Source organism: Macrobrachium rosenbergii, chromosome 5 (genome assembly GCF_040412425.1).
Source record: "Macrobrachium rosenbergii isolate ZJJX-2024 chromosome 5, ASM4041242v1, whole genome shotgun sequence".
Taxonomy (NCBI): Eukaryota; Metazoa; Arthropoda; class Malacostraca; order Decapoda; family Palaemonidae; genus Macrobrachium; species Macrobrachium rosenbergii.
The window spans coordinates 15,466,702-15,481,701 of record NC_089745.1 but is presented as its reverse complement, the minus strand read 5'-3'; the positions used below and the strand labels follow the sequence as shown (position 1 = coordinate 15,481,701).

General features: G+C 35.8%; 1 protein-coding gene and 1 long non-coding RNA gene across 3 annotated transcripts in view; one reads left to right on the top strand and one right to left on the bottom strand.

Annotated features, from left to right (window-relative positions):
* Window positions 1-15,000, bottom strand: part of LOC136838528 (uncharacterized) — a 595,187-nt gene that overhangs the window by 561,098 nt on the left and 19,089 nt on the right. The window lies entirely within an intron of this gene.
* LOC136838526 (uncharacterized) overlaps window positions 10,128-15,000 on the top strand; it is a 32,000-nt gene continuing 27,127 nt past the window's right edge. The window contains exon 1 of the mRNA XM_067103615.1: window positions 10,128-12,025. The gene's annotated coding sequence lies outside the window, so the exon portion shown is untranslated. The remainder of the gene's footprint in view (window positions 12,026-15,000) is intronic.

Sequence of the window (15,000 nt, the reverse complement as noted above, 5' to 3'; positions counted from 1 at the left end):
CCACTATCATTTAAAAAAAAAAGTTTTCTTCGTGGCTTTTGCTAGAAAAAAAAAAAACAAATTCAAAACACTACACAGACCAGTTTTTATTGAAAAAATGTATATGGTGCCTCAATAAATTTTTTTTTAAATCTATTACCTCAAATATTTTCTAATCACGTCTCATTAATAAACGGTTATTCTGATCATATTTATTTAAAATTTGGAATTTACTTTCTTCGTCTGTATTACCAAAATCGCCACTTTTGAAGAAGAGAGGTCCATTAACCTACTAAAGATGCTGTTAACTCTTTGTGACATCACAAATTTTCATCCTTTTAGTAAATTATTATTATTGTCATTACTATCGTACCTATCCCATAAAAAAACACGAAGGCCACATAAGAGAGGGTCGAGACGGTAAGTCCCGACCCTAGGGACGTGACATACTGTCCCGAAGCTTGGATCGAAGTGTACCTTCACTCTGCATTATTGTATGACTCATGGTGAGTGTATGGCCTAAAGCTATATGATGACAAGTCAAAACTTAAAAGAGTCCATTAGCAGTACATAATCGCTGCTACACACAAATTATAAATATAAACATACACAATGCGTTCAATTAAAAAAAGTGATTGTTTAAAATGTAAGCACACTCTAATGGATAAAGCTAAAAGGGCCACTCATATACTGATGACAACTTTCCACATAAATGATACTGAGTCGATATTTGAAAGACGATAAAAAAAAAGTCGACGGAGGCGAAGCGCAGCAATAAAAATGCTTTCCTGATAAATCTCCCCCTACGTCTTCTGTTCTGCCGATTAACTTCATTCCACAAGATTTTTTCTTTTTTTTTTACGGCTTAATGTGAACTGGTTTTGGTACGCCGTAACCAAGACCGTAACATACCCTATTAAATTCCATATTACCTTCTACATGTCTATATGCAATGAGAGAGAGAGAGAGAGAGAGAGAGAGAGACTCTAGAATATGTTATACATTTATAAGTCTTTTCCTTGTGGCCATTTCATATCTGTCGAGACCTCTGTCCTTGACCTTCGCATTGACTTACTAAACCGAACTTTACTTATAATTCAAACTTATTCTCAGACCTTCTTAATCTTTGCATTATCTGTGAATGGCGGAAAAAAGCAAACAGCAGACAAACATCTCCCTTTAAATATAATGAAAACCAAGATAGAAAATTTCCCAATACAGTCACAAAACTGAGAATGAATAAAAGAAACTAGAATTACTAAGAATCAGTCAACCGCTGTGAAGTATTTCATGAATGGTTTCACCCCCGTTGGGTGCGGATTACTTGTCTTAGCGCTATGTTTGATGGTATAAATTTTTGGTCGCGCAATGAGCTCTCTCTCCACTGACTCCAATCCGCAACGGTCGTCTAATTATCAGGTACCTAACTCACCTCTTCGATCAACACAGGCACAATGGATTTTTTTTTTTTTAAGGAAAGCGCCCCCGTCCCGTTCGAAATCTCTAACGCTGAGAGAGAGAGAGAGAGAGAGAGAGAGAGAGAGAGAGAGAGAGAGAGAGAGAGAGAAGCAACAACAGCAGTATACAATGACTAATCCCACGTCGTTTATGTTAATCTTAACAAAAAATAGAACACGCTAAAGTCATTAGCCACAAAAGGTTGCACCCGGTCACCCACCGAGAGAGAATATCTTATGAAGGGCTTTACCCCGGTGGACTCCTGAGGATTACCTCGTCGAAGCCCCCTGTTTGATATGAAATGATGCCTTACATTTTAATGGATTAATAATCTCTCTCTCTCTCTCTCTCTCTCTCTCTCTCTCTCTCTCTCTCTCTCAACTTGCGACCAACTATGCTCTCTCTTCCTTCATTCCATTCACGACCAGCCAACCACAAGAAGAAGAGAGAGAGAGAGAGAGAGAGAGAGAGAGAGAGAGAGAGAGAGAGAGAGAGAGAGAGAGATTCCTTACTTTTTCCGCTTGGTTGCCTTCACTTCCTCGTCTCCATAGGTAAGAGTAATATGGGCAGAATTGGCTGAAGACCTGAAATTTGGGTAAGGAGTAATTATCTCTCTCTCTCTCTCTCTCTCTCTCTCTCTCTCTCTCTCTCTCTCTCTCTCTCTCTGTGAAGAACCTTACACGTTAATCGTGACATGGGAAGACTTTACGACAGTTATAAACATTTCTGTTCACTTTTTGTTCACGAAATTGAAAGGACTCAGGCAACATGTTAAAGATTCTCCGCATCTCATAAAATATTAGTATGTAGAGTCTTCTGTAGTCGGCAACTTGCCTTATCAAATTTGGTATTCGTTCCACTAGCAAAAGATAAACAGTGAACTCTTTCCGTACATTTTATGTTGTATATATGTACGTATGTATGGATATATATACTGTGTACATATATATATTATATATATATATTATAAATATATGTACATATATACAGTATATAATATACATACATACACACACACAAATGTACGGAAAGAGTTCACTGTTTATCATTTGCTAGTGGAACGAATACAAATACCAAATTTAATAAGACAAGTTGCCGAATACAGAAGAGATATACACACACACATATATATATATATATATATATATATATATATATATATATATATATATATATATATATAATATATATATACATGTATATATATATATATATATATATATATATATATATATATATGTATATACACATACTGTATATATATGTGTGTGTGTGTGTGTGTGGGAAAGAGAGGCATGTGCAAGAACATATAGGCGAGAGGGTATCTAATTTGATGTAAACGTGGGCCTGAGATTGAGAAATGTTCTGTTTCCAGGGCCATTTGATAAATTTATGGATGAAGTGATTTAAGAAGTCAGAGACAGGGCACTAATCTAGTAGGATACGAAAATGGGTCGTAAATGATGTGTAAAATGTTGATGTAACCAAATAGCGGATACTGCATTGAAACTGGTGAAAGAGTTCAAAATTGTTTGTAAGAAGCAAACTGCTGAAAGAAAAAAAGGATGGAGTTTATGCTTATGAGGTAAAAGGAAACCAGGAATGATAATGTACTGTAGATAATAGAAAAGTGGAATGGGTTGATTAGGGAGCAAATGCACTGGATGACACTTAGATGAAAGTTGGGAGAGTTACAGAATAAGTGAAGCACGAACGAACACAAGGAGTATGTGACAGATTTGGAAAAGAGGAGTGTACATAAAAGCCAATGATGGATCATGGAAGGACTGTTGTGCAAACTCTCCTTCATGGAAATGAAGTGCGGATTTTGAAAGTGAATGATACAAACGTAGTTGCAGCTGCCGAGATGACATGTTTCCATGATATGCATGCAGAGTAAGAAGAATCTGAATAACAAAACTGCCGAAATACACAAAATGAGTGATGAAACAGTTAACATATTGGAAAAGACGGATCAGTGTTTCTTAGATGGTCTGGACATATGAAGAAAACAGGTTAATAAGATTAAAGACGGGTCTTTACATCAAGGAAGTGAGAGCGTCCTTGCAAGATAGAGGTGGATGATGCAATGTTTGTAGGTGGTTTTTAAAGCACTGCTGAGGAGTCTTCTTTGTGGGACCATAAAGCGGTTAATGCTGTGTTAGTTTTCTGCACAAGGGTTTCATCCTATATTGAAATGTTGGGTAATGAATGTGGCTATCACATTTCCCTTATTTTTCTGGTACCACTAAGTTGGGGAACTGACTCAATCTTGAAGAAATTATACCATACGTGTACGAGGTAGCATGTTCAACTAATAAACTAAAGGACGCGGGTGTGAATCCCTGGCTGAGACGGGAGCAAACTAGATATATTCTGTTGAATGCCTTGTGCCTCTGTTAACCTTAAAAGTGAGTTAGGTCAACAAGGGCTTCAGGGGTTTCAAAGGAACCTACTTATTTCGAATCTTCCTCACCCTGGATACAAACCTGGATCCTCTTCCTGGTGCACTCTAACATGTACCCATCAGAAAACAGGTACACAAAAACACATACATAGCTGTTATGTATCTTTAAACTGCTGAATCAGTGATGAACACTCTTAGCAAGAAACTCCCACACCTTAAACCGGTTCTTATATCAACAAAGAGAGCTACCACGTTATATATATATATATATATATATATATATATATATATATATATATATATATATATATATATATTGTGTGTGTATATATATAAACATATATATACAGTATATAAATATGTATCTAAACATTCATATATTTTATATATATATATATATATATATATATATATATATATATATATATATATATATATATATATATATATATATACATACATACATACATACATTAAACTACTGTATAACCAACTTTACATATGAAATTTTTATACACAGTATAACCAAACTCACTTTACCTTAGTAATAACTTATCCCCCATGAGAAATTAGGCCTAGCCTATATGTGATACGTGCTCCTACCCTGACAAGAATGAAAAACCAAGTCCTTTTTTGGGTTGGAACAAGGGTGATAATAACTTATCCACTGATTTATGAAGTTCATTAAAGGCGGCTTTTTGTCGAGTACACCCACAAAATGTAGGTGCATGTTCCCCTTGTTGCGATGGGCTTAAGCGCGCGCACGCACACACACACACACACACACACACACACAGAGAGAGAGAGAGAGAGAGAGAGAGAGAGAGAGAGAGAGAGAGAGAATCTGAAACTGATTCTATTCACAACAGGTACATGTAAGACTTCTAACTAGCAATAATGGACACATGATAGAAATCTCCCAATAAAGATGAACTGCGAAAGAAGCACAATAAACTATCAAACAAAAGGAAGCCGAACAGGTGGGTGGATCATCTTTGCTCTGTATGCTGGAGAAATGATGGCCTCTGGAATTAGCCTAACACTAAAACAAAAAATATAAAATAAAACCAGAGAAGAGAATAAGTATGAAATTAAATTTAGCGCCAGAAAGTTTCAAAGAAGAATGCAAGTATCAAATATATGTCATCAAATGTATCTATTAATCATTTAGCTAACATGGAAAAACAAGTGGGAATATATGATTTCAGCTTAGATTCCCCAACGAGAGAGAGAGAGAGAGAGAGAGAGAGAGAGAGAGAGAGAGAGAGAGAGAGAGAGAGAGAGAGAGAGTTTAGTAGCTATTCTGTGAGTTTTGCTTAATAAATACATATCCCATACCGATCTCCGACCAACTCCTCTCAATGAAGATTCCGGCTGACGAAATGCTGAGAAAGATACCATTACGATTCTTGCCATGTTAAATAACACAGACGATTTTCTGCGACAAGGTGCATTTGTGCAACACAACTGCCCCAGGAATATTAACGATGTACGAGGATTTACAAAGACTGGATAAGTGTGACAAACACAGAGATGGACAGACAGAAGCGGACGATCTCCTTCAAGCACACCTATGCATGATGGTCTGTCCTTATACCAGGTTTCACCAAATCCCTTCATCCGTTTAAGAGAAGCTGCCATGACAATGTCGGTGTGACAGACACGCTGACAGACAAACGGAGGGAAAGACTGCAGTCAACCGACTGTGTCAGCAGGGTACTAATAATAAACACGATAATATAGAGTACAATGTGCATCCATATGATTTTCTGTGAAACAGCAGAATTGTATAAATGAAACACTTCACATTTATACTTGCTGTAATCTAAACTGGGGCCACCCTTCTCACCAATGGGTCCTTATAACAGTGCAAAAAGAAAGCACGTTGGTCCAATCTTCCGACCTACGGTCGAGACTTGACAGTACATCTCGAACCTCTTGCAAGCCCCGACCCTCTTATTTATTACTGTCATTTTTCTGGTACAAGTACACTACCATTACTGACAGTAATACCCACTAAAACTATACCTTTCGACACCTGAATAATATAATAATAATAATAATAATAATAATAATAATAATAATAATAATAATAATAACAGGAATGGAATGAATTATATAATTTAGGCTAAAGGCCAAGCGCTGGGACCTATGAGGTCATTCAGCGCTGAAAGGGAAATTGAGAGTTAATAGGTTTTAAAGGTGTAACAGGAGGAAAATCTCGCAGCTGCACTATGAAACAATTGTTAAGAGAGGGTGGAAAGTACGGTGAAAGGATGAGAATGTGAATGGAGGTACAGTTAAAGGAATGAAAGTGGCTGCAGCCAGGGGCCGAAGGGACGCCGCAAAGAACCTTAAGAATGCCTACAGTGAACCGCGTGAGGTGCACTGACGGCACTACTTCCTTATGGGGATTATTAATATATTATCAAAATATTTTAATCAGACCACAGACCATTGAGCTAAACATCAGCTCTCATAGGGCTGGCCCAGGGGATTTGAATTACATGGAATACCAGGTCTAGGCCACAGGCTAAGCGCTGGTATCCCTACGGGAATAATGATAATGATAATAATAATTACATAATAATAATAAAACTCACTACCTTTACTTAAGCAATGAGTACCTGCCATAAGTAATTTTCCTATCAGCTGTTTGATTTAGTTAACTCAGACGAGTTCCATTCTTTGTTTTTTTACCTAGCGTTGCCCTGACGTGTAAATTACTCCCCGAGAGGGGCCATTTCTCATTTTTATGGTTCTCTGCATATAAAGTTGTTTCATATGCTTCTGTTCGGCCATAACTCAGGACCCCAGTCACATCCCGTTAGCTTATGCACTTGCTTTAGACTATTTGTGGGTCAGAGGAAGTTCTTTCTGTTTTGCATCAGTTACCATGTAAAATTTTGTTACCCTATTGGGTGGTTGTCGTAGGAAATTTAAAAGATTTTTCTGATTTGCAGATTTTTCTGATTTGCACAGACATTCACAGCAGATTATTCTTTTTAGTATTAAGAATCATTCAGACAACAAAATTTTCAATTTTTAGTTTTCTGTAAAAGAAAACTATTGTGCCGGCTTTGTCTGTCCGTACGCACTTTTTTCTGTCCGTCCTCACACCTTAAAAGCTACTAAGGCTAGAGTGCTGCAAATTGGTACGTTGATTATCCACCCTCCAATCCTCAATCATACCAAATTGCAGCCCTCTATCCTCAGTAGTTTTTATTTTATTTAAGGTTACATTTAGCCATAATCGTGCGCCTGACAACGATACAGGACATGGCACCACCGGGCCGTGGTTAAAATTTCATGGGCCGTAGCTCATACAGCATTATACTGAGACCACCGAAAGATAGATCTATTTTCGGTGGCCTTGATTATACGTTGTACAGAAAACCCGACTGCGCCGAAGAAACTTAAGCGCATTTTTTACTTGTTGTATAAGAAATCACATTCTGTTCATTTAAACATGTTTTACATTGCCTGCGGGTATTCAATGTGATTTACTTCTACTTCACCTGCTGGTATTCACCGTGAGTTTTAAATAGAATTTTCAAGTTTTCCAAATTTCTAAAACGAGATTGATTTTTTTTTAAGATTTTCCCAGTTATATTTTTTAAATATATTAAGCATATACATCTTCTTTCGACTGCTTCCACACAAGTTTTTCATCTACTTACAGTATATGTGAGAATAATTTTATATCTGCCATTATTTTCTCCCGGCGTTGTGGCAGTCAGCTTTAGTAAGTTAATAGGTTCCTGGTTCACTACCCCATTTAAATACTGTATGCTCATAATAATAATAATAATAATAATAATAATAATAATAATAATAATAATGTTGATGGAATAATAATGAAGAGCAGATGGAAGAGTTAAAAGACCCACGCCTATCAGGATGAGAACTTAAAAACGGAGACTGGTGGGATAAAAAGAACACGAGAGACATGACTTGTCAAATTTCTCAGAGATCCTTTGCATCTCACGGCGTTGGAGGCGATATATGTATGTATGTATGTATGTATGTATGTATGTATGTATGTATGTATGTATGTATGTATGTATGTATGTATATATATATATATATATATATATATATATATATATATATAATATATATATATATATATATATATATATATATATATATATATATATATGAATGGAATATAAAATTTCAGCCAAAGGCCAGACACTGGGACCTATGTGGTCATTCAGCGCTGAAACGGAAATCGACAATAAAAAAGTTTGAAAGGTGTAACAGGAGGAAAACCTTGCAGTTGCACTATGAATCAGTTGTTAGGAGAGGGTGAAAATTAAGACGGAAGAAAGAGAATATGAATGTAGGTAAAATAAAATAAATGAAAAGGGTTGCAGCTAAGGGCCGAAGGGACGCTGCAAAGAACCTTAAGTAATGCCTACAGTGCACTGCGTGAGGTGCACTGACGGCACTACCTCCCTATGGGGATTATTATTATTATCATTATTATTATTATTAAAATAGCTTAACCAGTTTACGGGGAAAATATGTAGTTAACCTACTTCAATACAGGGGCAGTTAGCCAGCGAGCAAAATGAACGATATTATGGCACCCAATTTTCTCCTACAATGTAATCACTTACAATCTCCCTCAATTTTACCCCAGCATCACCTGCCGCTCCTGGCTGACCCTTGATAACATCTCCCATTTGACCAACCTACCAGGTAGAACCCACTGAGGCTCTTAGGATATCGGGCGGTCTCAGAAAAGAAAAAAAAAAAAAACTGAAGTCAATCGAGCCATTAGGAAGTGGTCTTCATAAACTGTGTGGCAAAGAAAATGTAATTTGTTAACTTGTAAATAATTTGTCCTTTCAACTATCTTACCGCAGTATCAAACCTATTATGATTTGGTCATTAAAATGTTAAGGAAATAAATATGCTTCTTTCATTGTAAAGAAACGGACAGGGCATGACTGCCCAAATCATGTTCTTTTAAAATGAGTCAAGATAATTTATCCATGGGAAGGCAGATTAATCGATAATACGTAAGTGAATGGTATCAATTAACTTCTGAACGTAAGGGTATTCATTAGTCTTTCATCGTAATTTTGACGAAGTTAAGCATATAATAAAAATGAGGCAAAATATAATTTTCAAAAATGCTCAGTCCGGTTAAGCTATCATAAGAAATTAGCTAAATAAATAGGTCTAGTAGTGCTTATAGAACTCTTAATAAAACATAAGGTTTAAATAACACTTAAAAAGGTATTACTGAAACTTACTAATAAAACTCAACATGGCCTTTATCAAACTCACGCCAAGAGCCCTTTTTGAAAATGTGATCTTTATGAAAAGTGCTTAAAATCTCTTTAAATTAGTTATCTAGTTACAGCTAACCTCTATATTGGGTCTGGTCAGTGCTTGGATGGATGACCACCGGTAAACGCTGGATCTCAATGGCACATGAACTCCTGGTCCTATTTTTGGGACATGAACAAGCTTAACAATTATATCACAGAGAAAGAGCAATGCTTATAAACATGCACCAAATCTTGAGGATCTGATGCGAGTTGCGGTGAGTTATTGCGTCAATCAAAACACTAGTTTCCTTTAGTGCCGACGTTTTCCTGCACGCTGAATGTTCGGTGGGGGGTGGGGGGACGTTTATATGGTAATTAGTTAACAGTATAAGAAAGTCTCTTGATAATTCTTACTTATCTAATTACTTCAATTCGTCAACTTAATCTCTACATTAGATTGTCTTTTTGTCCTTAATTTAATTTACGTGCGCCCTTAGATGCATTTTAAAGATGAATGGAAAACAATTCGGACCAGCGAACGCCTGAATATTTTCCATTTCACCGTATGGAATATATTTCCTATCCGGAGCAACGGGTTGGAGTGAGGATTACCTCGTCGAGGCCCTCTCGTTTTGATGGTATATATTATGACAGAGTAATGAATACTCATGCACGGAGTTTCTCTCTCTCCTTTCACACCTCAGCTGCGACCCACAACGGTCAGCTAACAACTGAGTAACTAATTCCAAGCTAAGGTCAAACAGCGGCACATTAGCCTAACTGGTCTCTCAATTTCGTGAGCTGAGCGCGCTACCATTTCGCGAGAGAGAGAGAGAGAGAGAGAGAGAGAGAGAGAGAGAGAGAGAGAGAGAGAGAGAGAGAGAGAGAATATTGGGGCTATAAGACGAAAGTAGGCGGGGCACGTTGTGTGCCCAGGGTCTATCTACCCCAGTTGCACCAGCAGCACCAAAGGCGTGGCTTACAAGGCGAGGTGAGACGGTGGTTGGACAATAAAACATGGCCCTCTCTTGACCAACCAAAGAGAAAGAAAGAGAGTGAGAGAGAGAGAGGAAGGGTCAGTTGTAGGCTAAACTATGATGCAGTGGTAACTGGGCCCCGTCTCGCCCAACGTACGCAAGAAAATGAGGGAAGAGAGAGAGAGAGCGGGGACGACCTTCAGAGAGGTTCAGTTGTAGGGTAAACTTAACGCAGTGCGAACTGTTTCGAGAAGGCGGAAGAAGCTACATACGCCGCGCCATGTGGTGATGCGTTTAGACAGAAGCAGTCTGCACGCAACAGTCCGGCATGCAGTGCTCCCGCGTGCTTCTGTCACTTATTTCAGCGTATATTAGTGTGAAAAACGATGTGTCCATTGTCTGTGGATATATACGACGTACTTAACTGAAAACAAAATTATTATCGTTGAACGTGTAAAAATTCTACGCGAACAAGCAAAAAAGGTCTTATTTTGACAAAATAAATGTAGTGCGAAGAGAATTAAAACAACACCAAGACACTCAACAGTAAGTGAAAAAAATAAAAGACTGATATAAAAGCTTGAAAACAACGACAGAAAATTAAAAACAAAAATTGAAAATAACGAAATTTAAAATAAAATGACAATAATGATAGGTAGTTATAAACAAAATAGGGTAAAATAACGATATGAAATTAAATTAAAGAGTGGATATAACGACATGAAAGTTAATGTTATGAAAATAACATCGTCACTAAATGAATCAAAACAGCAATGTAAAAATCAAACAGAAAATATGAAAATATCGATATACTGAGACTGAAAGCAAAAATACGATAATAACCTAAGTAAATGAATATAAGGAGTAACATCATAAAATTAAACATGAGAGTGAAAATAATGATTTAAAAGAAAACAGAATGGAAAATAACAATGTCAAACCAAACAACGACACAAATAACGACATGAGACTAATGCAAACTGTGAAAATAACATGAGACTAATGCCCACAGTGAAAATAACGACATGAAACTAATGTAAACAGTGAAAATAACCACACGAGATTGATGTAAACAGTGAAAATAACTATGTGAAACTAGTATAAACAGCGAAAATAACGACATGAGACTAATGCACAGTGAAAATAACGACATGAGACTAATGTAAACAGCTAAAATAACGACATGAAACTAATAAAAAAGTGAAAACGACATGAGACTAATGCACAGTGAAAATAACGACAAAACCATCGTAAACAGTGAAAATAACGACATGAGACTAATGCACAGAGAAAATAACGACATAAAACTATCGTAAACAGTGAAAACAGCGACATGAGACTAATCCACAGTGAAAATAACGACACAAAACTATCGTAAACAGTAAAAATAACGACATGAGACTAGTGCAAACAGCAAAAACTAATGTAAACTGAAAATAACAACGAGACTAATTCAAACGATGAAAATAACGACGAGACTAATTCAAACGATGAAAATAACGATATGATACTAATTTAAAGAGCGAAAATAACATGACACTAATGCCAACAGTGAAAATAACGGCAAGAAACTAATGAACAGTCAAAATAACATGAAACTAATATAAACAGTGAAAATGACGAAGCGAAACTAGTGTCAATCGTGAAAATAACTACGCGAAACTAATGTAAACAATGAAAAAACTAATGAAAACAGTGAAAATAACACAAAACTAATGTAAACAGTGAAAATAACGACACGAGACTAATGTAAACAGTGAAAATAAAATGACAATAATATAAACAGTGAAAATAACATGAGACTAATGTAAACAGTGAAAATAATGACATGAGACTAATGTAAACAGTGAAAATAACGACATGAGACTAACAGCGGAACCCGACGTTCGATCATTCACGTCGTAACGCTTGGTCGCTCAGTAAGTACATGGAACGCAGTGTCTGCGACGTGACCAGAATTTAGAGTCTGTCTGTAAATAGTTGTCTTCCGGAGCGATTAGTGATCAACTTATGTAAAATGGCGTCACAATTAAGGTCATGGAGAAAGGAATGGCAACAGCTCTGATCAGAGAAAGATTACCGACTTGATGTTCACATCCTTTTTGTTGATTTGTTTTTGCTTCAGATACCCACAACAACGACAACGAAAACGGAACTTATACTACATATAACCTTGGCGAATACTGTATTCGTGTTGTTTTCGATAATTAAAACAGTAAAGTCTTATCAATAACGATAACACTTAAAATAACAACATCCGTGTTTGATCAAAAACAATAACAATTAAAACAAAGTCTGTGTTCATGAGTTAATTTAACACACACGCAGCATCTAGTTCGCGAAATCATTATAAAAGTAAGTTAGGCCTTATTTAAGTTACTGTTGCAAGCACGAATGCTAGCACTAACGATCTACCTGGGAATCCCTGATAAACTCGTTTCATAGCCGCCCCGTTCGAATTGTCATGAAGTGTGCCGGCTAAAATGGGCCACCAGGTCAGGATTTCTATCTGATAATCTATAAATATATTAAACTGGTCTATTTATCAGTATGTTAAATCATGCTGTCTTTCATGATCCTTTTTTTTTATTTTTGTTTCTAATGAATTGTATATAGGTCTGCTGATGTATTCTTACCTTCTGCTTTTTTCTATTAATATTTAATAATAACATCGTCCTTCGTTTTTCACATGTAAGCATTCTTGTCCGGAAAATTGCCAAACAAGTTGCTGGTCATTTCGGCATGTCCCATATGTTTGTAGATTTTCATTAATAATAATAATAATAATAATAATAATAATAAGAAGAAGAAGAAGAAGAAGAAGAAGAAGAAGAAGAAGAAGAAGAAGAAGAAGAAGAAGAAGAAGAAGAAGAAGAAGAAGAAGAAGAAGAAGAAGAAGAAGATTCGTTTTCGGTCATTTAACGAAGATGAAGGGACCTAATATTCTTCTTCATTCAACCAACTAATGTACACAGAATTCGAGGTCAGCAACGTAGAATGAGCTGTTAGATTTTGATGTCTATTGCCGGCAACGGGATAGTTTTCAACACTGATTCAATGACTTATATCATCCTGGCGCTACTACAACAAATGTTACATTCTATAATACATATCTGCAGAAGAAATGACCATTAACTTACTCTTACCGCAAAGTAATGAACGTAATCAGAACTATATTTAACAAGAGAGATCTACTTGGAAATTATTATTATTAGATTAATCATATCTAAAAAAAAAAAAAAAAAAAAAAAAGTACAAATGAAACATTCTATGGCCATGTACTGAGTACCGCATGCCAGAAATGAAGCATTACTTCGGTATGGCTACCTACCGCAGAGAGATATACCCTTTTTTTATGGTGTAGAGGCAAATAACAGTAATTTGATTCACCTGAAGCTTAAGATATGAGAGAATGACGCACGGGTTAATCCTTGGTGGGCCATCAATTTCATCTCAGTTGAAAGAGAACATTCAAGTACCTGAATCGTCGGAATATACATACATTTCATCCAACCACTAAATGAAAATTGTTAAATTACAGGATTTAGTTCAGAATTCTTTTTACATTAACGATACATTTTTTTTGTGTGTGCCCCGAAGATGCGTGAATAAACACGTAAAAGCGCTTGGTATACTGAACTTCTGCTTGTCATTTTCCTGCGATTTTTTTAAGCATTATATATATATATATATATATATATATATATATATATATATATATATATATATATATATATATATATATATATATATATATATATATATATATATATATATATATATATATCAAGGTATAATTGTCATTTAATATCCAATGCGCTCTACCTCGGTAATATCACCGATGGGTAATTATAAGTGGTAAACGATTCGGCACATGGGCGATTCGAACGGCCTTGACAGTCGAATGGTTACTATCCGGAAAGTAGTCGTATGTACAGGTAATAAAAATTCGAGTATATATACATACATAGGTATATATATATATGTGTGTACATACACATATATAATATATAGATGTATATACATATAAAATAAATATCTGTGTATAAATTTGCATTCCAGTAGCGGAAAGATTATAAGTTGATACAACAATCTCAGCATTTCACGTCCCAGCATAAGAAACAACTGGGAGTATTTTTGAATCTATTTCGAAATTTCTGATGGAATTCATCATTTGCTTTTCATTACAGATAGGGGAAAAAAAGACAGGCACTGCTAGAGGCAGCCAGGTTTTATCCATTTGTATTATAATAATAATAATAATAATAATAATAATAATAATAATAATAATAATAATAATAATAATAATAATAATAATAATAATAATACTGGACGGACAAGAATCTCTTGAACAAGATGTCAGGTTATCACCTAGAGGTATAATAACAATAAAACTAAAAGCTGTAACCTAAGAAGTTTTTGCTAAACTTCTGAGGTTTTAATTATTTCATTCACATTTATTCTTCTTCTTGGGAACTGGGTCCACGGGACACCAGTGAGGTAGGCAACCAAATTGCGATCCCCTATCTTCAAAATACTTTAATTTATACAAGAGGAAAATAAAAACATTCAAAGCAGTGGAAGAGGAAAATTCGTTCATATTAGAAGCTCGATCTTCGTTGCCATTAAGCTTTTATTGCTCTCAAGTTCTTCTGACCAGAACTAATGTTTACTGCTTTTTGCTTTCTCTTTTTAATCGCTCGACGACCCGTTTTGGCTAACGGGGCACCATAAAACTATTTAATTTAAAAATTGAGAAGGAACACGGGCAGCGAGAATTTGGGAGGATGGTTTGCAAACGGGGCACATAAAATGCCCAGAAGAAAAGACAGGTGCTATTAGCTGCAGGTCTAAGCAAAAGATAGTAAAGAACTTTCTAGACAAAAATCAGATA